Genomic DNA, 27,791 nt, shown 5'->3' on the forward strand with positions numbered 1-27,791 from the left:
CCTTCCCTTCCTGAATTCTTTGGACAAGGAGATTAAGTCATGTAAGTTTATGGGTTCTCTTCTCTTGATCTGCAAAATCTAGAGCTGTGCGATACTGTAGAAGGACATGTGGCCAATATATCCTTCTTGTATTTCCTCCCACCTGTGGGGCCACTACTGCCATTTCCTGGAGCCGCTTCCTGCCAGTCTGGCTCAGGTTGGTGATGGGGGCCAGGTGAGGCATGTGGCGTTATTGGAAGTTCTCTGTAGCGGACGGAGTGATAATGACAGAGCTGAGAGGAGTCCGAGGCCTTGGGACATTCTCTGGGGAGGGAGGGGCCACAGCAGAGGGAAGGGCCTGTAGGGCTTCAGCCAGGGTCCAGGGTGCTGAGGTCACAAGAGCAGAGAGGCTAGTCTTGCCAGACACAGGACCAGAGACCTTCCCTGGGCTTTGTAGGACCAGAAAGTAAAGGAAAATATCAGGAAAAGGCTATGTTAAAAACAAACTACTCTATACACATTGCAGATACATGACTACACTCAATAAGTTGGAGTAACTTACAAAGCTCTGGACATTGTTCTTTTTTTATGACTTGAGGAGCCTGTTCTCGGCTATACTGGTCTGCATTTCTGCCATGCTGTCTATAATTTCAGCCATCTCTCCAGTGCATTTCTTGAATGCCACTTTCAACCTCCAAGTCATTCAGCCAACTGTCCAGGTCTACTGCCTTAAGATCACCTTCACTGCAGTTTCTCTTCATCACTTGGATCAGTGCCCTCACCTGCTCGCCCATCCTCTTGACCTCCCTAGCCACGTCATCATCCCTCAGTCCCTCCTTCCTCCTCCCCATTCACTTCACAATCCATCCTCTACAGCATCCCTCATTCTTCTTCTGCCTCTTGGTTGATGTGCTGACCGTCATTGTGCGTCTTCAGACCTTCCTCCAGGTTGAGTTCTATTGAGGTCAGGTTCTCTTTGATCCTCCTCAGACTCTCCTCGTTGGTGTTGGTCCACTGTGTCTTCTTGTCCAGCTGCTGCCTGCAGGGCCGGACAGTGGGGACCACCTCCATCTGGTGTGACACATTATTCAGGGCACTCAAAGAGGCAGGGAGGAGGATGTTGGGCTTGGCCACAATAATCTCAACAGATATAGGGTCAAACCACTGAGATGTGACACGCACACACACAAATTTAAAAGATGCCTACCAGTCGATGGTCCTTCGGTGGTCCTTGTGGTTCCTTTGGAGGCTCTGGACTGTCCTCAGTAGAGGCGTCATTGCCATCATCAAGCTGTGTGTCAGAGAGCTAGCTGGTCATAGTCCATTCTCCACATTCAGTGAAAGAGTTACTCAAAAATGTGTGGGGAAGAGGAGATAGACAGGTCATCATCCTCGTCCATTTCCCTCACTTCAAACTTGTCACTTTTCCATCCTCAACTTTCAGCGGTGGTGTCCTCTTTTCATGATCCTCATCATCACACTGTGTATCAGAGTCAACATGTCAGAGACCATCCTCCTCACAGTGATGTCACTCAACAGACATGTACGGTAGGGTATAACTCTACCTCGATTCACAGTCAGTGAAGGAGTAGATGGAAAAGTCATCAGAAATGGAGGATGAGATCACGTCATGATATTTTCTCTCTATCAGCCGAGTCACCCTTCCAGACTGAGGAGACAGAGAAAGGCATGTACTCATGGCAGCCATAGAATACACTGGCATTGACCCTCAAGGAAATGTAGAATATGTAGGCAATATAACATGGTTGTACAAGTAGTGAGTAATACATGGGTAACTGAAAATGCAGTTACATGGGTAACTGAAAACTCGCATAACATTAGGGGTGGGGCTAAAGACCTTCCATAGTATAGGATTCTTTAGCATCTCGAATGGATAATTGTCAATTCAACCAAGCCAACCAAAATGGCCATATGAATCAACAGATTGATCTATCTGTTGTGTCTCTATGGGAACAGCAGAGATGACCTGGCTGAGAGGCTCTGGATGGATGTTCTATCCGTCCCTAGATGTCTGGTCCTGCCCACAGCTCACAATGATTGGCTATAAACAGTAAATAATTAATTATACACTGCTTTGCTCATTGCAGAATGTATAACTAACGTGCATATGTTACTGATTTCAGTTCAAAATGACTTATAGGCTTTGTTCTTCTGTACACCTTGCCGGTTGACCACATCACAGAATCAGGGGTGTTTACCCTCATTGGATTCATCCGTCAACACATCACTCAATTTAAAAGGTGGTAATATAACATGAACAGGACAAAACAGCCATGTATTGTATATTTACCACATAAGGGCTGCGTCTTAAAGCTCTTTTGATTCTCTCATTATTACGATCCATTGCTTTCTGGGGGAAACATTTCCATCAATATTGTATGAATACATATAATATATATATGTGTGAGTGTGTGTATATACACAGATCTGGATAACATTAAGAGACCACTGCAAAATGATCAGTTTCTCTGGGTTTACTATTTATAGGTATGCGTTTGGGTAAAATGTACATTTTTGTTTTATTCTATAAACTACTGACATTTCTCCCAAATTCAAATATTGTCATTTAGAGCATTTATTTGCAGAAAATTACAACTGATCAAAATAACAAAAACAGATGCGGTGTTGTCAGACCTCAAATAATACTAATATTTTAACTTAGGAAGAGTTCTAGAATCATTATTTGGTGGAATAACCCTGATTTTCAATCACAGCTTTCATGCGTCTTGGCCACTAGTCTTTTACGTTGGTGTTGGGTGACTTTATGCCATCCTGGCTCAAATTCAAGCAGCTTGGCTTTGTTTGATGGCTTGTGACCATCCATCTTCCTCTTGATCACATTTCAGAAGTTTTCAATGGGGTTCAGGTCTGGAGACTGGGCTGGACATGACAGGGTCTTGATCTGGTGGTCCTCCATCCACACCTTGATTGACTTGACTGTGTGGCATGGAGCATTGTCCTACTGGAAAAACCAATCCTCAGAGTTGGTGAACATTGTCAGAGTAGAAGGAAGCAAGTTTCCGTCCAGGACAACCCTGTACGTGGCTTGATTCATGCGTCCTTCACAAAGATAAATCTGCCCGATTCCATCCGACATTTGCTTTGGTTTAGCAAGCTATCTACCCTGTCTTAGCTAAAGTGTTGTGCAATATTGGAGGACAGGTGTCGTAACTGACATTTTTGTATTGTGCTTGATTATCCACTGGTATTAGTTTGACATATGTACTGAGCATCAAAAATCAGTTTTGAAAGATGTGGTGGAAGAATTTGGGGTGAGCTGTTGTAACTTCTCAAGGGATATATTCCGTGTTGGACTGTGATGTTATGCGATTCATAGACTACTGGTATGTCTGCGTCCTACCACAAGGCCATTGTGTTCCGGAACTATTGATTTATAGAAAAAACTGTTGTGTGAATACAATATGATTGTATTATCACCTCCCACTATATAAGGGACATGTAACCATTTCATCCTTGCTGTGAAATTAGAGGTGGCTCTCCTCTGCAGCTGCTTGTATTAAATATGTTTATTACATTGTTAAATATAGGATTATCACCACAGCAAGCAAAGTACTTGGAGTCAAACAGACAGGCCTGGATGAGATCTTTTAGGTCAGGGCCCTCCGCAAGTCTCACAAAATCATTTTAGACCCAAGCCACCCCTTGTACCCAGACTTTGAACCACTCCCCACTGGGCACAGGTATAGGGCACCTCTCAGCAAGAAAAACAGAACTAGACAATCATTTGTGCCAGGTGTGATATCCCTCCTAAATAGCTCGGGCTGATGTGCCTATCGAATCTATCCTATCGAATCAGTAAGGCCAGCAGGCTAGTCATTTTTTTAAATGTTTTATTGCTATGTAACTGTTATGAAAGTTGTATTGTTAATTTTGTTTTGTATTAAAACGCCACTTTAAACGTGTACATGACACTGCAACATCATTTCCCCATGGGGACAATAAAGTCAGTAAGTAAACCCTGCCTTAATCTTTGAATAGAATTTTCCACAACTGTGGTTCAGAGGTTCAAGAGTTTTACTCCTGAGTTGAGGCTAACGAGTGGCATTGATCCTGTTATTATCATGTAATTTGTTTTGTTTATTGTCAATACATGTCTCAGGTTATCAAAGGATGCCTTCAGTCTTGGAACTACAGTTTTTGGCGATGGGCATGGTAAGTTAGCAAGGAGGGGCTGAGTGACACAAGCTCATCACATACCCCTTCCACCACAAGACAGTGTTTGGTGCATCTGCCCAGAATCAAGTTGAGGGGTTAGTCCCTGTATCCCTCTCCCTTATGGGTATGGCCACAGTGTACTCACTTATGGTTAAGAGCTTCCTTTTTGGGGTCAGCGTACCCATGTTAGCCCTGCCCTGGCTGTTTCTGCTCATAACATTTTTGGTCCCACACACCGTCTTACTCTGCAACGTCATCATCACAGGGCAGGATCTGTATCCTTACTCCAAATAACTGATGCACTCTGCAGTCGCCAGTTTCCTCCCAACACATTGCTGCGGCTGGCTTCTGTGTGAAGAAGCAGTGTGGCTTGGCAGGGTTGTGTTTCGGAGGACGCATGGCTCTCGACCATTGCCTTTTCCAAGTCCGTAGGGGAGTTGCAGCGATGGGACAAGACTAACTACCGATTGGATATCACGAAAAATGTATAAAAGTACCAAAACATTTTTAGAATAATTGGTCGTTGTGCACAGTAAAGAGAAGCCATAAATTACTACCTAGGCTAAGTATAGCGAATTAATGATTATTATTTCTTTACTAATGCATGTTTTCCAGTTACACTGTTTATATACAAATAGCTATTTTGCATAAACAACTGGATCAAGTGGTAAAAGTCATGTAACAGGTCATGATGGAACACGTTATTCAATATCAGTAATGCAAGAGAAAAAGTTCAGTCACACATGAAAACATGAACCCTGCCATATCACTACAATAGTTTAGGGGTTTCTCTATTAAAAGAAACTGCTGAACATCACCCTTATATCATCTATTTCATACAGTTAATGTTCAGCAGAACCTCAAGTTGAAGTAAATATTTTGTATTGGACCACCAACCATCAGCATAGAAAGACACCGAGATAAAATACTTACTGAGTGGCATAGTAGTAGGTGCCAGGTGCATCGGGTTCATTGTGTCAAGAACTGCAACGCTACTGGGTTTTTAACGCTCAACAGTTTCCCGTGTGTATCAAGAATGGTCCACCACCCAAAGGACATCCAGACAACTTGACTACTGTGGGAAGCATTGGAGACAACATGGGCCAGCATCTCTGTGGAACGCTTTCAACACCTTGAGTCCATACCTGACGAATTGAGTCTGTTCTTAACATTGGGGAGGTGTTCCTAATGTTTTGTATACTACACACCAGAGGTAGTGATTATCAGAACACATATAAATTACAGTTAATAGATGTATTCATGTTGTACTGAAAGTGGACATACAACCAACACATATTGCATTGCCTATATGCTGTGGTAGTGTCCATTTAAACGTAACTAGTTGGCACTAAGCCTTAAAGTTAGAGAGCGTGAGAAAAAAAAACACCTGGACACTTTTACATTTGACCACCACTTAATCTAAGACCTATTATTTAATGAACTGATGAAGAACAAGGCTCGATTACTAAATAGTTACTGCAATTTAAATGTATGAATTTAACAATACATGGTACAATATGAATGTGCTACAAGTATGGATATTTTACTCTAATCTTACTCTTCTCTCTGTATTTACACAACCTTCCTAAGGTATCTGAATAGACAGCCATGTTAGAGACTTATGGCCTCTGTTCTATGATTACACCATACATTCTCTTACTTCCATCACTCATCACACAAACTGACATTCCAGCTGAAGCTGGAGAACCCTTCTCCATCTGGTTTCCTAAACATAAGACTTGGAAAACAAAGGACAAAACATAACAGTATTGACAATGTTATACGTTATGCATGACTGTATTCATGAATACTGAAATCTGAGACCATGACAATTCCCACTCTCTCTTCACCTGACTCTATGCCTCCAGGATACTTTTCTGCTGGACTCCACAAAAATGGAGGCCCTAATTGGCTTCCTCGTGCTTTCATCCAGTCTTCCCCTTTCGGCCGCAGGTTCTGAGAGGTGTTCCCAAACCATGTCATTTTTTACTTAGTTCCCCATCTGCTCTGTTTCAACTGATAAACATGTGCATAACCTTAATCAACATTATTCCTTCTTAAAGTAATTCAACACGGAATGGGCTTCCACATTGAGCCTTCAACATGTGGTTTAGAGTACAACTACCCTAACATATATCCTTATTCACATGATACATTATCAAATAAAACAAATAACCCCCAAACTCAACCCAGTATGTCTACATTAGAATCTAGTCTCTCTCTTTTGTTTTGTTTCACATCCTCTGTCATGGTGTTTTCAAGCTCACCCATTATTCAGCTGGACCTTACTTCTTGTGAAACTTATGCACCCATCATAGAGAGACATGACAATCTTTACCACTGCAGGTGCTGTAAGAAGTATATCCCCAGCCCGGTGTATCTTGATGTACACTCAGTTTCCAGAATTCAGCCCATGCCCTTCCATCTGGCGTCTTTTCCTGGGAACATACATACTAACTCATGGGTTATTTCCTGACAACAGACTTTCTTCTTAGAGCAAGATCACTAAATCTTAATTTTTAAATAACAGCCCTATGTAAACATTCTGTCTTAAATACCTGGCCTCTTGCCACAAAAATATTCATAATGATAGCCAAATTATGGTCCCTACCGTAACTGCTGCAAGAATAACATGTAATCAGTCAAGTGTCTTCCAGTTGAAAGAATATCCAATCCTAACAAAACTAAATCCTAAGCTTCTTAAACTTTTGCTCTAGTGTTCAAAATGCCACTACTTATTATTTTTACCATAATCTAGGTATGTGTAATGTTCTATTTACTTTTAGAATTGTGCCTATATTTTTACAAGACCAACTGTCTTTCCTTTTCTGTGAATGATCTTGTCTATTAATATACATTGTTTCTAGAAATAACACCCCTCCGCTACCATAACCTTCATGTATGAGCCCCCAATGTAGTTACAGTTTTTCTAACCCATAACACATAAGTCACTACTCCTAATTTCCTTCCATAGTTTGATACATACTTAAACATTCTCAAATCATTTTTAGTCAATTTATATCAGTCCCTCCTCAGGAAAAATATACACTCTTATTTTCCTCAAAACAAAAATACATTGACCAAACAAGAAAAATGGTAAAGTAAATTATAATAACTGCATATTTGCAATAAATTACCACTATTTGTAATGTCTTCTTCATCCTTGGGTGTTATCACACAACAGACTATACTTTTTATTCAATTACTTATGTCATTCCAATGTATTACTCCAATTACAATGGTATTGTAAAATAAAAGAAACAAAAAACTTTAATCTAATATTCTGCAAGTTCTGTCAATCAACCTGTCTCAGGATTAGTTTCCAGAGCTTCCCTAGGCCTAGTAAATTTAAACAGTCCTATATTCAAAACATAACTAAATGTTGTTTATAAATTATCCAATCCAATATTCAGGATAACAGTCCTTAGTGTTTACTTTAACTCAAATTTGACCTACTCAATTCAATACATCTCCCTTTAATAATTAACATTATACTAAAAACTTTTAGTACCAGTAATATCTATATTTACCATGCACCCTTTTACCTCTGTTTTTCTGTCATGAGTGGCCTGGTAATAAAAGGTCATTATCCCAATCCCCTTTAGTCTTTCTTCTCCCAGTACATATCATTCCAGATACAGTTCACAGGTCATCAGACACAGTTGTCCCACACTATTCAGCCAGTAGGGTGGGTTTGAGTTTCACACCCACTTGGTGTTATGATAGTCTCTCCAAAGCATTAATGCATTCTGACATTACATTTCCATGATAACTCCCTTATTCTACTGGCGATCTCTCAGATGAGTTACAGATTATGTAGTTATCATCATAACCCTTGCATAAACCCCCACTCCAATAACCTATTTGGAGTAACTGTTATCCCTTGTTTACATATATTTCCATTTTATATGTAGAATGAACAAAGCACATTTTGTATTTACCCAAAGACCATAACCCCAGGGAACTGATATGTTCTCCTATAACCCCATGTTAAATAAAAATAAACCTATTTGAATAACTAGTCAATTCAAGATTACAACTCTTCATCTTCTGTGATTCTACACTTTGAATAGAAACTGGTGTTTCTCAATCATTTTATAATTAAATCCCACTTGTTCTAGTGAAGTTGATCAGTCTTCAATGGAAATTCTTAGGGTTCAGGGCATTTGACACCATTAAAATGTTTTCACTCCCTTTTCTTTAGAAACAACTTAAATACATTTTCAAAAACACTTCCATCCTTCTGCATACCCAATCTGAAACTGAACTGAAAAACCCTCCCAAGGGAAATCCACTATCTCCTATAGGCCAAAAACACTTCCATCCTTCTGCATACCCAATCTGAAACTGAACTGAAAAACCCTTCCAAAGGAAACCCACTATCGCATATAGGCCAAGAATACACATGAGCTGGCCTCACTTATCCGGAACTCCAGTTATAGCCTTAACCAGATACTAAGATTTTGTGTGGCCAAAATATCTCTAACTGCTTTCCTCAGTACTACAGTTTCCAATGACATTTTGACCAGAGAAATTTTGACCTTCTGGTAAATATTTTGAAGCGGTATCGCAGGACTTCTATAACTACTTATTTTATTCAAACCTTATAAGCAGGTAGCTGTAGCCCTGCGCCCAAACCCAGCTCCAACATGCCGAATAACACACCCGACACCAGCGAAGTTCACAGCCCCCACCTACTTACTCACTAGACACGCATGCACATTCATTATACAATTTCCAAGCTTACACACATGCATGCAAATTCATTGAATTTCAAAAAGTTATTTCGTTTCTATAGTTTTTAGGAAATTTGAGAGAGAGAGACCTACTTGACGCTCCTCTTGCTGAGGCAGGATCTCTGAAGCGATCTACGCAAACATTTCACTGTTGTCTTACCTTAGCTGGGTGGCCACCCTTGTTTGCCCAGATCGTCCAAAGATCCCGCTGCCAGCCAAGAACGTTATTCAGTCCCTAATTCTCCTGGCAAGCTCGCCAAGTCTGTAGTGGCAAATCGGTTCAAATATGACACAACCAAGAACTTTGTGAAAATCAATATAGACTTTTAATACAACAGTATCATAAGCCGGAGCGGTCCGCGGAACACACACACTTTTTCAGAGCCCTCGCTCTGAGTTATACACCTACCATATAAGTCCCTCCCATATGCAAATTAAGTTACATCCCAATCCGTGCTTCCTGCTTGTTCAGCCCAATAACGCCCCCATCTGCTTTCCATTAGATCCTAATGGTGACAAGACCCTTGCTTTGACCCTTCACTCAGCTTAATGCGTTCTCCTGTTTGTGTGTTATCTAGGGTCAGCAGACTATGTGTCTCTTCTGTTTTTAGCATGCTCAGCTATACTAAAAATACTATACATTCCCCTTTCCTGTGGCCTGTGTTCATACCCTGTAATTAACTCCATGTGTCCCTTTTGGTGTCTTTCATCTCCTTTAGCTTTAGGGTGCCTAGCTGTTCTGGTCGCCTTCTCTTCATATGGTTGTCTAAGATCAAACAGACTTGTCTCCTGTGTTGTGATTGATGTCTGTGATCCATCAATTGGTCCTTTGGCTGACCCCCTCCTTAGACAACCCCTGACCTTTGTATGTCCAGCTGCCCTAGGTGTTGCCCTCTCCCATGGCCCCACTCTGGCTTCCTGTCCTATACAATAGACAATGTACCTTACCAGAATGGCAAATGCATCCCTCTTTTATATAGGACAGTATATTTATCCATATATGTACCTAATTTCTCCCACAGTCTCTCACGTGTACACACATCTTTGATGGCTTCACAGGCACTATCCCACTTCTGATACCAATGTAACAAACTTGGGGGTAGCTCCAACTGGGCCTCGAACCCCGGTCCAGCGACTAGCAACCTTATTCATTACACCAAGAGATCAGAAGGTGGTAAGTGTTGGGTTAAGCTGGCTACAATATATATGTATATAGGGTAATGTGTGATCTGGGTGAGGCAGCATTGCCACTAGTGCTCCCAACACAGCAAAACACAATCTTTACCTTCTTAACCTTAACTAACCTAAAGTCAAATACATTTAGACAAACCACCATGTGAGCAGCAAGTTTAGGGTTAATGGAGTGAAGTGGGTAATGGGTAGGACCACCAGTATGAACTATATGTCTATACATGGATGGATGCTCTTCATCAACACCATCTTTTCTGTGAAACTAGATATCAGCAATCAATCAACAAGACTAATGAAATGGGGCAAATGAAGACATTAGAACTGCTAAAGGTAATATATTATTTTCTGAAACCAATTTCTTACTGGTATATTTTGAACATGATCTGTCAATCCTGAGATCGACGCTCTCTCTCCTCCCCTTCTCCCCAACTCTCTTTCTTTGCATGTGCTGGGGCGAAGTTTCCCCTAGATACAGATCTAGGATCAGCTTCCCCTCCCCAAACCTAACAAGGACCATTCGCGGGGGGAATTCAAATCTGATCCAAAGCCAGGGTCTATTTGGGGAACTTGTCCCCTCCCCCACAACACGACAGGTGGATGCGGCTTCCTCAGTTCACCATGCTCATAAAGAAAACAGCAGTGTATTTCAGCTGTAAGTATTTTTAAGTTACTAGTGATATTATTTCAAATAAATTTACCTAGCTTCGTTATTATTCAACAATAACTCGGCCAATGTAGCTGTAGCGGGCTACATTTCGTCGATGCATGGAAAAGTATTAGCTCTGTTGTAGCATTTTGTTAGCTAGCTAGCGAGCCATTTTTCCTGGCTATACTGATAGGTTAATTAGCCAGCTAGCTGCTAAAGGTTGCTGGAGTAGACATTTCGGAATGGATTATTATTGCATTGCTTATCTTTGCTATGATGTCTTAGATGTTCTCATATGGAAGAATGTTGTGCATAATGTTAAATAACTCCATAGGAGTAATGTTAAACTAGCTACTGGTAGCTACCTACATTGTAATGCAAATGTGGTCCTAGCTCGGTTGCTTTCCTGTGGCATGCCGAGTTATTTGCACAAGTCACAATGTGAGACATTTTGTTTAGAGGTGATTGTATTTTGAAATGGCAGCTAGGGATAGGCATTTGGAATATTTCACTATTCAAATATGGATATCCGGATGGTCCAATTATATTTCTATTTTTTGTGAAAACATGTTTTATTTGCAGGACTGGCAGAGACGGTGCTAGAAGGGAAGGTTTGATTTGGAGAGACAGTTGTTGCTGTCATAGGTAATCTGTCATACTATACATTTATTAATTCATTATTTTAAAATTGTAATCTAAAAGCAGGAATCTCTCGTGCCAAGGTATGTAGCCAACCGTCAACCACCCCCTCATTTCCTGCATTTTAAAGTTGCAAAATCCATTTTTGAACCTGCAATTGAATGATATATACCCATTGATTCTTGAAGAATATAACTTATAAATGCCTCATGAGCTTAGTTCAACAGTTGTACCCCATCAGAACTCAGCATATAAGCTTGTTTTACTTCAATGTACATGTAAACAAACACTCCATAGCCTCAAAACATGGTTAAACATGGATCAATACACTAATGGGAGGGAAATGTAGCCTCAAAATGAGCTGTTATTGGCAGAGAGATTTCGAACTCTTTGTTATTGGTCTATTTACTTAGACCACCTGGTGATGTCACCAAGCAAGCCAAAACTCCACCAATGCAAAACCTGCAGATTTAGAATGTCATATGTAGATTGTATTTTCAATCAGCAACTATCAGGAAGTTACACTGATAACATTTATTCATAGTTTCATCAGCTGTTGTACAAATATGATACAAAACACCAGCTGAGTGACACCGGCTGCATCTGTGAGTATGAACCTGACAGCGAAAGCTCGAGTGACAGGTGTTCAGAACTCACACAGCCTGGTAATTCTGTGACGGTAGACACCGGCTGCTTTCGTAAGCAAGGGAACATCCGCAGTCTACCGTCAAACTTACCAGGCTGAGTGAGTTCTGAACAAAAATGTAATGTCGTTGCTTGCTAATATGTGGATTTGTTGTTACTCTTATGTATGTTCCATCCTTTTGTGTTTTTCAGGCAAGCCTGAGAAAGAACTGAGAAAACGTAATAAAGAGTCAAGACAGACACCAGAAAGAGGCCCAAGAAGACTTGGATGCAGGAACAGAGGACAGCGAGGGATGTTCAGAACTCACTCAGTCCGGTAAGTTGGTGAGGGTACACTTCGAGACTGCTTACCTGACACGGAGGAAGTCTTTTCTTTTTATCTCCTCTCCCTTACCTTCCCTATGCCCCCCTCCCCTATTGTGTTGGACCGTCATGTGTTTTAATCTTTTCTTTGTTTGCGATTAGGTTTGGAGAATGACTTCTCAACCCAAGACTAAGAGCAGCTGTGAGAAAGCATCAGTTTGGAAGCATTTGGGAAAATGTAAAGTGCTAAAGAAGGTTCCTGGCAAAGAGGATTGACTGTTATGGGTCAGAGCCAGCTCTCACAAACAGAACATGGAAAGACATGAAAACCTGGTGCACAACAAAATGCAAACAGAAAAGGCTCTCCGCAGCCGGTAAAAGGCTAGCATGCCACGAAGATGAAGTTCACACAGGTGAATGGGAGAGTTGTTTCCTCCGACACATTGGTGTGGCTGGCTTCCGGGTTAAGCGGGCATTGTGTCAGGAAGCAGTGCAGCTTGTCAGGGTCGTGTTTCGTGGAGGACGCATGGCTCTCTACCTTCGCCTCTCCCGAGTCCGTAGGGAGTTGCAGCAATGAGACAAGACTGTAACTACCAATATGATACCACGAAAATTGGGGAGATAAAGGGGTTAAAAGAAAAAAAAAATACAAAAAAATATAATATTATGGTCAGCCTTTACTTAATAGGCACTTATTGTAGTCATATTTTAATTGAATCTCTTGAGATGGGAAACAGTTTTCTATTTTCGTTTTTATTCATTTGAATATGGTCTTTATAACAGAAGATACAATTAGGTGAACTTTTAGTTATGAATATAAACTGGCAATATTCTAGTGGCCAATCTTCGTTGCAATAGGCCCATGAAATAATATCAGCTTTTATGATGCTGGTAAAGATAGTACCTTTACAGACGGCCCCTAACTGCGCAGTGTAACCTATAGGTTATACACTGAGTGTACAAAATAATAAGGACACCTTCCTAATATCTAGTTATCCCCCCACCCCCTTTTGTCCTCAGAACAGCCTCAATTTATCGGGGTATGGATTCTACAAGGTGTTAAATGCGTTCCACAGGGATGCAGGCCCATGTTGAAGCCAATGCTTCCCACAGTTGCCAAGTTGGCTGGATGTCCTTTGGTTGGTGGAACGGAACATGAGCGTGAAAAACCCATCAGTGTTGCAGTTCTTGACACAAACCGGTGTGCCTGGCACCTACGACCATACTCCGTTCAAAGACACTTAAATCTTTTGTCTTGCCTGTTCACCCTCTGAATGGCACACATACACTATCCATGTCTCAATTGTCTCCAGGCTTAAAAATCATTCTTTAACCTGTCCTGTCCCCTTCATCTACAAGTGACATCAATAAGGGATCATAGCTTTCACTTGGATTCACCTGGTCAGTCTGTCATGGAAATAGCAGGTGTCCTTAATGTTTTGTACACTTAGTGTAAATTGCACAATAATTATACATTTATGGATTTGGTTATGTAGCCTATTGTTGTCACTTTATTGAACCTGCCTGCAACCCACCCGCCTGGGGACTGTGGGTTGTGAGACAATCCCCGCATCACTAGCTTGCATGTTCTGCAGCCTTTTAAAGATAGGGAGAGGATGACTGGGATGCAGTTTGGCATTTATTGTCATGAATCTTGCCCTTGCGGCAGTTCTGCAAAGTGGTCACAAGCTGGCACAGGCATAAAGTAATTTATGATTTTAAACCTAACCTTAACCCTAACCACACTGCTAATCCTTACCTTAAATTAAGTCCATAAAACACAATTATTTTCCACAAATATTTACAATATAGCCGATTTTGGCTTTGCATCTGCCATATCTTGAGAAATTTCTGCCTCCAGGGCAATATTCATGACAAACGTCAAGCTACGACTGGGAGAGGGAATGTAAAATCGATAACGAAATAGTTTTGACAATTAACATACGTTTTATTATGAAAAGTACAATATATCCATGTACACATCAGATAGATGCTCTTTCTCTGCTACCTCATTCTATTTCTCTAATTCTCTGGTCTAGTATTCCCGGGTTATGTTTCAATTCTCCCTCCTCTATTTCCTCACATCTTCCTCAGACTTCTTTTCCTCCTCCTTACTTTCTCCAAAATGTTCCATCTGTTGTATCTTACTGGCCTTCTCTTGCTTCACTACTTTTTTGGCTTTTCCCTTTGTCTTTTTGACCTTCCCTTCCTGAATTCTTTGGACAAGGAGATTAAGTCATGTAAGTTTATGGGTTCTCTTCTCTTGATCTGCAAAATCTAGAGCTGTGCGATACTGTAGAAGGACATGTGGCCAATATATCCTTCTTGTATTTCCTCCCACCTGTGGGGCCACTACTGCCATTTCCTGGAGCCGCTTCCTGCCAGTCTGGCTCAGGTTGGTGATGGGGGCCAGGTGAGGCATGTGGCGTTATTGGAAGTTCTCTGTAGCGGACGGAGTGATAATGACAGAGCTGAGAGGAGTCCGAGGCCTTGGGACATTCTCTGGGGAGGGAGGGGCCACAGCAGAGGGAAGGGCCTGTAGGGCTTCAGCCAGGGTCCAGGGTGCTGAGGTCACAAGAGCAGAGAGGCTAGTCTTGCCAGACACAGGACCAGAGACCTTCCCTGGGCTTTGTAGGACCAGAAAGTAAAGGAAAATATCAGGAAAAGGCTATGTTAAAAACAAACTACTCTATACACATTGCAGATACATGACTACACTCAATAAGTTGGAGTAACTTACAAAGCTCTGGACATTGTTCTTTTTTTATGACTTGAGGAGCCTGTTCTCGGCTATACTGGTCTGCATTTCTGCCATGCTGTCTATAATTTCAGCCATCTCTCCAGTGCATTTCTTGAATGCCACTTTCAACCTCCAAGTCATTCAGCCAACTGTCCAGGTCTACTGCCTTAAGATCACCTTCACTGCAGTTTCTCTTCATCACTTGGATCAGTGCCCTCACCTGCTCGCCCATCCTCTTGACCTCCCTAGCCACGTCATCATCCCTCAGTCCCTCCTTCCTCCTCCCCATTCACTTCACAATCCATCCTCTACAGCATCCCTCATTCTTCTTCTGCCTCTTGGTTGATGTGCTGACCGTCATTGTGCGTCTTCAGACCTTCCTCCAGGTTGAGTTCTATTGAGGTCAGGTTCTCTTTGATCCTCCTCAGACTCTCCTCGTTGGTGTTGGTCCACTGTGTCTTCTTGTCCAGCTGCTGCCTGCAGGGCCGGACAGTGGGGACCACCTCCATCTGGTGTGACACATTATTCAGGGCACTCAAAGAGGCAGGGAGGAGGATGTTGGGCTTGGCCACAATAATCTCAACAGATATAGGGTCAAACCACTGAGATGTGACACGCACACACACAAATTTAAAAGATGCCTACCAGTCGATGGTCCTTCGGTGGTCCTTGTGGTTCCTTTGGAGGCTCTGGACTGTCCTCAGTAGAGGCGTCATTGCCATCATCAAGCTGTGTGTCAGAGAGCTAGCTGGTCATAGTCCATTCTCCACATTCAGTGAAAGAGTTACTCAAAAATGTGTGGGGAAGAGGAGATAGACAGGTCATCATCCTCGTCCATTTCCCTCACTTCAAACTTGTCACTTTTCCATCCTCAACTTTCAGCGGTGGTGTCCTCTTTTCATGATCCTCATCATCACACTGTGTATCAGAGTCAACATGTCAGAGACCATCCTCCTCACAGTGATGTCACTCAACAGACATGTACGGTAGGGTATAACTCTACCTCGATTCACAGTCAGTGAAGGAGTAGATGGAAAAGTCATCAGAAATGGAGGATGAGATCACGTCATGATATTTTCTCTCTATCAGCCGAGTCACCCTTCCAGACTGAGGAGACAGAGAAAGGCATGTACTCATGGCAGCCATAGAATACACTGGCATTGACCCTCAAGGAAATGTAGAATATGTAGGCAATATAACATGGTTGTACAAGTAGTGAGTAATACATGGGTAACTGAAAATGCAGTTACATGGGTAACTGAAAACTCGCATAACATTAGGGGTGGGGCTAAAGACCTTCCATAGTATAGGATTCTTTAGCATCTCGAATGGATAATTGTCAATTCAACCAAGCCAACCAAAATGGCCATATGAATCAACAGATTGATCTATCTGTTGTGTCTCTATGGGAACAGCAGAGATGACCTGGCTGAGAGGCTCTGGATGGATGTTCTATCCGTCCCTAGATGTCTGGTCCTGCCCACAGCTCACAATGATTGGCTATAAACAGTAAATAATTAATTATACACTGCTTTGCTCATTGCAGAATGTATAACTAACGTGCATATGTTACTGATTTCAGTTCAAAATGACTTATAGGCTTTGTTCTTCTGTACACCTTGCCGGTTGACCACATCACAGAATCAGGGGTGTTTACCCTCATTGGATTCATCCGTCAACACATCACTCAATTTAAAAGGTGGTAATATAACATGAACAGGACAAAACAGCCATGTATTGTATATTTACCACATAAGGGCTGCGTCTTAAAGCTCTTTTGATTCTCTCATTATTACGATCCATTGCTTTCTGGGGGAAACATTTCCATCAATATTGTATGAATACATATAATATATATATGTGTGAGTGTGTGTATATACACAGATCTGGATAACATTAAGAGACCACTGCAAAATGATCAGTTTCTCTGGGTTTACTATTTATAGGTATGCGTTTGGGTAAAATGTACATTTTTGTTTTATTCTATAAACTACTGACATTTCTCCCAAATTCAAATATTGTCATTTAGAGCATTTATTTGCAGAAAATTACAACTGATCAAAATAACAAAAACAGATGCGGTGTTGTCAGACCTCAAATAATACTAATATTTTAACTTAGGAAGAGTTCTAGAATCATTATTTGGTGGAATAACCCTGATTTTCAATCACAGCTTTCATGCGTCTTGGCCACTAGTCTTTTACGTTGGTGTTGGGTGACTTTATGCCATCCTGGCTCAAATTCAAGCAGCTTGGCTTTGTTTGATGGCTTGTGACCATCCATCTTCCTCTTGATCACATTTCAGAAGTTTTCAATGGGGTTCAGGTCTGGAGACTGGGCTGGACATGACAGGGTCTTGATCTGGTGGTCCTCCATCCACACCTTGATTGACTTGACTGTGTGGCATGGAGCATTGTCCTACTGGAAAAACCAATCCTCAGAGTTGGTGAACATTGTCAGAGTAGAAGGAAGCAAGTTTCCGTCCAGGACAACCCTGTACGTGGCTTGATTCATGCGTCCTTCACAAAGATAAATCTGCCCGATTCCATCCGACATTTGCTTTGGTTTAGCAAGCTATCTACCCTGTCTTAGCTAAAGTGTTGTGCAATATTGGAGGACAGGTGTCGTAACTGACATTTTTGTATTGTGCTTGATTATCCACTGGTATTAGTTTGACATATGTACTGAGCATCAAAAATCAGTTTTGAAAGATGTGGTGGAAGAATTTGGGGTGAGCTGTTGTAACTTCTCAAGGGATATATTCCGTGTTGGACTGTGATGTTATGCGATTCATAGACTACTGGTATGTCTGCGTCCTACCACAAGGCCATTGTGTTCCGGAACTATTGATTTATAGAAAAAACTGTTGTGTGAATACAATATGATTGTATTATCACCTCCCACTATATAAGGGACATGTAACCATTTCATCCTTGCTGTGAAATTAGAGGTGGCTCTCCTCTGCAGCTGCTTGTATTAAATATGTTTATTACATTGTTAAATATAGGATTATCACCACAGCAAGCAAAGTACTTGGAGTCAAACAGACAGGCCTGGATGAGATCTTTTAGGTCAGGGCCCTCCGCAAGTCTCACAAAATCATTTTAGACCCAAGCCACCCCTTGTACCCAGACTTTGAACCACTCCCCACTGGGCACAGGTATAGGGCACCTCTCAGCAAGAAAAACAGAACTAGACAATCATTTGTGCCAGGTGTGATATCCCTCCTAAATAGCTCGGGCTGATGTGCCTATCGAATCTATCCTATCGAATCAGTAAGGCCAGCAGGCTAGTCATTTTTTTAAATGTTTTATTGCTATGTAACTGTTATGAAAGTTGTATTGTTAATTTTGTTTTGTATTAAAACGCCACTTTAAACGTGTACATGACACTGCAACATCATTTCCCCATGGGGACAATAAAGTCAGTAAGTAAACCCTGCCTTAATCTTTGAATAGAATTTTCCACAACTGTGGTTCAGAGGTTCAAGAGTTTTACTCCTGAGTTGAGGCTAACGAGTGGCATTGATCCTGTTATTATCATGTAATTTGTTTTGTTTATTGTCAATACATGTCTCAGGTTATCAAAGGATGCCTTCAGTCTTGGAACTACAGTTTTTGGCGATGGGCATGGTAAGTTAGCAAGGAGGGGCTGAGTGACACAAGCTCATCACATACCCCTTCCACCACAAGACAGTGTTTGGTGCATCTGCCCAGAATCAAGTTGAGGGGTTAGTCCCTGTATCCCTCTCCCTTATGGGTATGGCCACAGTGTACTCACTTATGGTTAAGAGCTTCCTTTTTGGGGTCAGCGTACCCATGTTAGCCCTGCCCTGGCTGTTTCTGCTCATAACATTTTTGGTCCCACACACCGTCTTACTCTGCAACGTCATCATCACAGGGCAGGATCTGTATCCTTACTCCAAATAACTGATGCACTCTGCAGTCGCCAGTTTCCTCCCAACACATTGCTGCGGCTGGCTTCTGTGTGAAGAAGCAGTGTGGCTTGGCAGGGTTGTGTTTCGGAGGACGCATGGCTCTCGACCATTGCCTTTTCCAAGTCCGTAGGGGAGTTGCAGCGATGGGACAAGACTAACTACCGATTGGATATCACGAAAAATGTATAAAAGTACCAAAACATTTTTAGAATAATTGGTCGTTGTGCACAGTAAAGAGAAGCCATAAATTACTACCTAGGCTAAGTATAGCGAATTAATGATTATTATTTCTTTACTAATGCATGTTTTCCAGTTACACTGTTTATATACAAATAGCTATTTTGCATAAACAACTGGATCAAGTGGTAAAAGTCATGTAACAGGTCATGATGGAACACGTTATTCAATATCAGTAATGCAAGAGAAAAAGTTCAGTCACACATGAAAACATGAACCCTGCCATATCACTACAATAGTTTAGGGGTTTCTCTATTAAAAGAAACTGCTGAACATCACCCTTATATCATCTATTTCATACAGTTAATGTTCAGCAGAACCTCAAGTTGAAGTAAATATTTTGTATTGGACCACCAACCATCAGCATAGAAAGACACCGAGATAAAATACTTACTGAGTGGCATAGTAGTAGGTGCCAGGTGCATCGGGTTCATTGTGTCAAGAACTGCAACGCTACTGGGTTTTTAACGCTCAACAGTTTCCCGTGTGTATCAAGAATGGTCCACCACCCAAAGGACATCCAGACAACTTGACTACTGTGGGAAGCATTGGAGACAACATGGGCCAGCATCTCTGTGGAACGCTTTCAACACCTTGAGTCCATACCTGACGAATTGAGTCTGTTCTTAACATTGGGGAGGTGTTCCTAATGTTTTGTATACTACACACCAGAGGTAGTGATTATCAGAACACATATAAATTACAGTTAATAGATGTATTCATGTTGTACTGAAAGTGGACATACAACCAACACATATTGCATTGCCTATATGCTGTGGTAGTGTCCATTTAAACGTAACTAGTTGGCACTAAGCCTTAAAGTTAGAGAGCGTGAGAAAAAAAAACACCTGGACACTTTTACATTTGACCACCACTTAATCTAAGACCTATTATTTAATGAACTGATGAAGAACAAGGCTCGATTACTAAATAGTTACTGCAATTTAAATGTATGAATTTAACAATACATGGTACAATATGAATGTGCTACAAGTATGGATATTTTACTCTAATCTTACTCTTCTCTCTGTATTTACACAACCTTCCTAAGGTATCTGAATAGACAGCCATGTTAGAGACTTATGGCCTCTGTTCTATGATTACACCATACATTCTCTTACTTCCATCACTCATCACACAAACTGACATTCCAGCTGAAGCTGGAGAACCCTTCTCCATCTGGTTTCCTAAACATAAGACTTGGAAAACAAAGGACAAAACATAACAGTATTGACAATGTTATACGTTATGCATGACTGTATTCATGAATACTGAAATCTGAGACCATGACAATTCCCACTCTCTCTTCACCTGACTCTATGCCTCCAGGATACTTTTCTGCTGGACTCCACAAAAATGGAGGCCCTAATTGGCTTCCTCGTGCTTTCATCCAGTCTTCCCCTTTCGGCCGCAGGTTCTGAGAGGTGTTCCCAAACCATGTCATTTTTTACTTAGTTCCCCATCTGCTCTGTTTCAACTGATAAACATGTGCATAACCTTAATCAACATTATTCCTTCTTAAAGTAATTCAACACGGAATGGGCTTCCACATTGAGCCTTCAACATGTGGTTTAGAGTACAACTACCCTAACATATATCCTTATTCACATGATACATTATCAAATAAAACAAATAACCCCCAAACTCAACCCAGTATGTCTACATTAGAATCTAGTCTCTCTCTTTTGTTTTGTTTCACATCCTCTGTCATGGTGTTTTCAAGCTCACCCATTATTCAGCTGGACCTTACTTCTTGTGAAACTTATGCACCCATCATAGAGAGACATGACAATCTTTACCACTGCAGGTGCTGTAAGAAGTATATCCCCAGCCCGGTGTATCTTGATGTACACTCAGTTTCCAGAATTCAGCCCATGCCCTTCCATCTGGCGTCTTTTCCTGGGAACATACATACTAACTCATGGGTTATTTCCTGACAACAGACTTTCTTCTTAGAGCAAGATCACTAAATCTTAATTTTTAAATAACAGCCCTATGTAAACATTCTGTCTTAAATACCTGGCCTCTTGCCACAAAAATATTCATAATGATAGCCAAATTATGGTCCCTACCGTAACTGCTGCAAGAATAACATGTAATCAGTCAAGTGTCTTCCAGTTGAAAGAATATCCAATCCTAACAAAACTAAATCCTAAGCTTCTTAAACTTTTGCTCTAGTGTTCAAAATGCCACTACTTATTATTTTTACCATAATCTAGGTATGTGTAATGTTCTATTTACTTTTAGAATTGTGCCTATATTTTTACAAGACCAACTGTCTTTCCTTTTCTGTGAATGATCTTGTCTATTAATATACATTGTTTCTAGAAATAACACCCCTCCGCTACCATAACCTTCATGTATGAGCCCCCAATGTAGTTACAGTTTTTCTAACCCATAACACATAAGTCACTACTCCTAATTTCCTTCCATAGTTTGATACATACTTAAACATTCTCAAATCATTTTTAGTCAATTTATATCAGTCCCTCCTCAGGAAAAATATACACTCTTATTTTCCTCAAAACAAAAATACATTGACCAAACAAGAAAAATGGTAAAGTAAATTATAATAACTGCATATTTGCAATAAATTACCACTATTTGTAATGTCTTCTTCATCCTTGGGTGTTATCACACAACAGACTATACTTTTTATTCAATTACTTATGTCATTCCAATGTATTACTCCAATTACAATGGTATTGTAAAATAAAAGAAACAAAAAACTTTAATCTAATATTCTGCAAGTTCTGTCAATCAACCTGTCTCAGGATTAGTTTCCAGAGCTTCCCTAGGCCTAGTAAATTTAAACAGTCCTATATTCAAAACATAACTAAATGTTGTTTATAAATTATCCAATCCAATATTCAGGATAACAGTCCTTAGTGTTTACTTTAACTCAAATTTGACCTACTCAATTCAATACATCTCCCTTTAATAATTAACATTATACTAAAAACTTTTAGTACCAGTAATATCTATATTTACCATGCACCCTTTTACCTCTGTTTTTCTGTCATGAGTGGCCTGGTAATAAAAGGTCATTATCCCAATCCCCTTTAGTCTTTCTTCTCCCAGTACATATCATTCCAGATACAGTTCACAGGTCATCAGACACAGTTGTCCCACACTATTCAGCCAGTAGGGTGGGTTTGAGTTTCACACCCACTTGGTGTTATGATAGTCTCTCCAAAGCATTAATGCATTCTGACATTACATTTCCATGATAACTCCCTTATTCTACTGGCGATCTCTCAGATGAGTTACAGATTATGTAGTTATCATCATAACCCTTGCATAAACCCCCACTCCAATAACCTATTTGGAGTAACTGTTATCCCTTGTTTACATATATTTCCATTTTATATGTAGAATGAACAAAGCACATTTTGTATTTACCCAAAGACCATAACCCCAGGGAACTGATATGTTCTCCTATAACCCCATGTTAAATAAAAATAAACCTATTTGAATAACTAGTCAATTCAAGATTACAACTCTTCATCTTCTGTGATTCTACACTTTGAATAGAAACTGGTGTTTCTCAATCATTTTATAATTAAATCCCACTTGTTCTAGTGAAGTTGATCAGTCTTCAATGGAAATTCTTAGGGTTCAGGGCATTTGACACCATTAAAATGTTTTCACTCCCTTTTCTTTAGAAACAACTTAAATACATTTTCAAAAACACTTCCATCCTTCTGCATACCCAATCTGAAACTGAACTGAAAAACCCTCCCAAGGGAAATCCACTATCTCCTATAGGCCAAAAACACTTCCATCCTTCTGCATACCCAATCTGAAACTGAACTGAAAAACCCTTCCAAAGGAAACCCACTATCGCATATAGGCCAAGAATACACATGAGCTGGCCTCACTTATCCGGAACTCCAGTTATAGCCTTAACCAGATACTAAGATTTTGTGTGGCCAAAATATCTCTAACTGCTTTCCTCAGTACTACAGTTTCCAATGACATTTTGACCAGAGAAATTTTGACCTTCTGGTAAATATTTTGAAGCGGTATCGCAGGACTTCTATAACTACTTATTTTATTCAAACCTTATAAGCAGGTAGCTGTAGCCCTGCGCCCAAACCCAGCTCCAACATGCCGAATAACACACCCGACACCAGCGAAGTTCACAGCCCCCACCTACTTACTCACTAGACACGCATGCACATTCATTATACAATTTCCAAGCTTACACACATGCATGCAAATTCATTGAATTTCAAAAAGTTATTTCGTTTCTATAGTTTTTAGGAAATTTGAGAGAGAGAGACCTACTTGACGCTCCTCTTGCTGAGGCAGGATCTCTGAAGCGATCTACGCAAACATTTCACTGTTGTCTTACCTTAGCTGGGTGGCCACCCTTGTTTGCCCAGATCGTCCAAAGATCCCGCTGCCAGCCAAGAACGTTATTCAGTCCCTAATTCTCCTGGCAAGCTCGCCAAGTCTGTAGTGGCAAATCGGTTCAAATATGACACAACCAAGAACTTTGTGAAAATCAATATAGACTTTTAATACAACAGTATCATAAGCCGGAGCGGTCCGCGGAACACACACACTTTTTCAGAGCCCTCGCTCTGAGTTATACACCTACCATATAAGTCCCTCCCATATGCAAATTAAGTTACATCCCAATCCGTGCTTCCTGCTTGTTCAGCCCAATAACGCCCCCATCTGCTTTCCATTAGATCCTAATGGTGACAAGACCCTTGCTTTGACCCTTCACTCAGCTTAATGCGTTCTCCTGTTTGTGTGTTATCTAGGGTCAGCAGACTATGTGTCTCTTCTGTTTTTAGCATGCTCAGCTATACTAAAAATACTATACATTCCCCTTTCCTGTGGCCTGTGTTCATACCCTGTAATTAACTCCATGTGTCCCTTTTGGTGTCTTTCATCTCCTTTAGCTTTAGGGTGCCTAGCTGTTCTGGTCGCCTTCTCTTCATATGGTTGTCTAAGATCAAACAGACTTGTCTCCTGTGTTGTGATTGATGTCTGTGATCCATCAATTGGTCCTTTGGCTGACCCCCTCCTTAGACAACCTCTGACCTTTGTATGTCCAGCTGCCCTAGGTGTTGCCCTCTCCCATGGCCCCACTCTGGCTTCCTGTCCTATACAATAGACAATGTACCTTACCAGAATGGCAAATGCATCCCTCTTTTATATAGGACAGTATATTTATCCATATATGTACCTAATTTCTCCCACAGTCTCTCACGTGTACACACATCTTTGATGGCTTCACAGGCACTATCCCACTTCTGATACCAATGTAACAAACTTGGGGGTAGCTCCAACTGGGCCTCGAACCCCGGTCCAGCGACTAGCAACCTTATTCATTACACCAAGAGATCAGAAGGTGGTAAGTGTTGGGTTAAGCTGGCTACAATATATATGTATATAGGGTAATGTGTGATCTGGGTGAGGCAGCATTGCCACTAGTGCTCCCAACACAGCAAAACACAATCTTTACCTTCTTAACCTTAACTAACCTAAAGTCAAATACATTTAGACAAACCACCATGTGAGCAGCAAGTTTAGGGTTAATGGAGTGAAGTGGGCAATGGGTAGGACCACCAGTATGAACTATATGTCTATACATGGATGGATGCTCTTCATCAACACCATCTTTTCTGTGAAACTAGATATCAGCAATCAATCAACAAGACTAATGAAATGGGGCAAATGAAGACATTAGAACTGCTAAAGGTAATATATTATTTTCTGAAACCAATTTCTTACTGGTATATTTTGAACATGATCTGTCAATCCTGAGATCGACGCTCTCTCTCCTCCCCTTCTCCCCAACTCTTTCTTTGCATGTGCTGGGGCGAAGTTTCCCCTAGATACAGATCTAGGATCAGCTTCCCCTCCCCAAACCTAACAAGGACCATTCGCGGGGGGAATTCAAATCTGATCCAAAGCCAGGGTCTATTTGGGGAACTTGTCCCCTCCCCCACAACACGACAGGTGGATGCGGCTTCCTCAGTTCACCATGCTCATAAAGAAAACAGCAGTGTATTTCAGCTGTAAGTATTTTTAAGTTACTAGTGATATTATTTCAAATAAATTTACCTAGCTTCGTTATTATTCAACAATAACTCGGCCAATGTAGCTGTAGCGGGCTACATTTCGTCGATGCATGGAAAAGTATTAGCTCTGTTGTAGCATTTTGTTAGCTAGCTAGCGAGCCATTTTTCCTGGCTATACTGATAGGTTAATTAGCCAGCTAGCTGCTAAAGGTTGCTGGAGTAGACATTTCGGAATGGATTATTATTGCATTGCTTATCTTTGCTATGATGTCTTAGATGTTCTCATATGGAAGAATGTTGTGCATAATGTTAAATAACTCCATAGGAGTAATGTTAAACTAGCTACTGGTAGCTACCTACATTGTAATGCAAATGTGGTCCTAGCTCGGTTGCTTTCCTGTGGCATGCCGAGTTATTTGCACAAGTCACAATGTGAGACATTTTGTTTAGAGGTGATTGTATTTTGAAATGGCAGCTAGGGATAGGCATTTGGAATATTTCACTATTCAAATATGGATATCCGGATGGTCCAATTATATTTCTATTTTTTGTGAAAACATGTTTTATTTGCTGCAGGACTGGCAGAGACGGTGCTAGAAGGGAAGGTTTGATTTGGAGAGACAGTTGTTGCTGTCATAGGTAATCTGTCATACTATACATTTATTAATTCATTATTTTAAAATTGTAATCTAAAAGCAGGAATCTCTCGTGCCAAGGTATGTAGCCAACCGTCAACCACCCCCTCATTTCCTGCATTTTAAAGTTGCAAAATCCATTTTTGAACCTGCAATTGAATGATATATACCCATTGATTCTTGAAGAATATAACTTATAAATGCCTCATGAGCTTAGTTCAACAGTTGTACCCCATCAGAACTCAGCATATAAGCTTGTTTTACTTCAATGTACATGTAAACAAACACTCCATAGCCTCAAAACATGGTTAAACATGGATCAATACACTAATGGGAGGGAAATGTAGCCTCAAAATGAGCTGTTATTGGCAGAGAGATTTCGAACTCTTTGTTATTGGTCTATTTACTTAGACCACCTGGTGATGTCACCAAGCAAGCCAAAACTCCACCAATGCAAAACCTGCAGATTTAGAATGTCTTATGTAGATTGTATTTTCAATCAGCAACTATCAGGAAGTTACACTGATAACATTTATTCATAGTTTCATCAGCTGTTGTACAAATATGATACAAAACACCAGCTGAGTGACACCGGCTGCATCTGTGAGTATGAACCTGACAGCGAAAGCTCGAGTGACAGGTGTTCAGAACTCACACAGCCTGGTAATTCTGTGACGGTAGACACCGGCTGCTTTCGTAAGCAAGGGAACATCCGCAGTCTACCGTCAAACTTACCAGGCTGAGTGAGTTCTGAACAAAAATGTAATGTCGTTGCTTGCTAATATGTGGATTTGTTGTTACTCTTATGTATGTTCCATCCTTTTGTGTTTTTCAGGCAAGCCTGAGAAAGAACTGAGAAAACGTAATAAAGAGTCAAGACAGACACCAGAAAGAGGCCCAAGAAGACTTGGATGCAGGAACAGAGGACAGCGAGGGATGTTCAGAACTCACTTAGTCCGGTAAGTTGGTGAGGGTACACTTCGAGACTGCTTACCTGACACGGAGGAAGTCTTTTCTTTTTATCTCCTCTCCCTTACCTTCCCTATGCCCCCCTCCCCTATTGTGTTGGACCGTCATGTGTTTTAATCTTTTCTTTGTTTGCGATTAGGTTTGGAGAATGACTTCTCAACCCAAGACTAAGAGCAGCTGTGAGAAAGCATCAGTTTGGAAGCATTTGGGAAAATGTAAAGTGCTAAAGAAGGTTCCTGGCAAAGAGGATTGACTGTTATGGGTCAGAGCCAGCTCTCACAAACAGAACATGGAAAGACATGAAAACCTGGTGCACAACAAAATGCAAACAGAAAAGGCTCTCCGCAGCCGGTAAAAGGCTAGCATGCCACAAAGATGAAGTTCACACAGGTGAATGGGAGAGTTGTTTCCTCCGACACATTGGTGTGGCTGGCTTCCGGGTTAAGCGGGCATTGTGTCAGGAAGCAGTGCAGCTTGTCAGGGTCGTGTTTCGTGGAGGACGCATGGCTCTCTACCTTCGCCTCTCCCGAGTCCGTAGGGAGTTGCAGCAATGAGACAAGACTGTAACTACCAATATGATACCACGAAAATTGGGGAGATAAAGGGGTTAAAAGAAAAAAAAATACAAAAAAATATAATATTATGGTCAGCCTTTACTTAATAGGCACTTATTGTAGTCATATTTTAATTGAATCTCTTGAGATGGGAAACAGTTTTCTATTTTCGTTTTTATTCATTTGAATATGGTCTTTATAACAGAAGATACAATTAGGTGAACTTTTAGTTATGAATATAAACTGGCAATATTCTAGTGGCCAATCTTCGTTGCAATAGGCCCATGAAATAATATCAGCTTTTATGATGCTGGTAAAGATAGTACCTTTACAGACGGCCCC

At 40.9% G+C, this 27,791-nt stretch overlaps 1 protein-coding gene and 2 long non-coding RNA genes across 6 annotated transcripts in view; all 3 read left to right on the forward strand.

The window, feature by feature from the left end:
* Positions 1–27,791, forward strand: part of mks1 (MKS transition zone complex subunit 1) — a 120,962-nt gene that overhangs the window by 33,347 nt on the left and 59,824 nt on the right. The gene's annotated exons all lie outside the window — the stretch shown is intronic.
* LOC110537593 (uncharacterized) lies at positions 10,318–13,235 on the forward strand. 3 transcript variants are annotated; one of them, XR_016485067.1, is made up of 5 exons: positions 10,318–10,433; positions 10,563–10,755; positions 11,332–11,394; positions 12,226–12,349; positions 12,499–13,235. It is a non-coding gene; the product is annotated as an uncharacterized LOC110537593 (long non-coding RNA). The 3 variants fall into 3 exon arrangements; XR_016485068.1 differs by having other exon boundaries at positions 12,226–12,357; positions 12,499–13,233; XR_016485069.1 differs by lacking the exon at positions 11,332–11,394.
* On the forward strand, positions 24,842–26,891 carry LOC149979176 (uncharacterized). Of its 2 annotated transcripts, XR_016485071.1 has the most exons (4): positions 24,843–24,968; positions 25,096–25,288; positions 25,868–25,930; positions 26,762–26,891. It is a non-coding gene; the product is annotated as an uncharacterized LOC149979176 (long non-coding RNA). The 2 variants fall into 2 exon arrangements; XR_016485072.1 differs by lacking the exon at positions 25,868–25,930 and having other exon boundaries at positions 24,842–24,968; positions 26,762–26,890.

The sequence above is a fragment of the Oncorhynchus mykiss genome, chromosome 12, assembly GCF_057628025.1.
Source record: "Oncorhynchus mykiss isolate SJ-2025 chromosome 12, ASM5762802v1, whole genome shotgun sequence".
Lineage (NCBI taxonomy): Eukaryota > Metazoa > Chordata > Actinopteri > Salmoniformes > Salmonidae > Oncorhynchus > Oncorhynchus mykiss.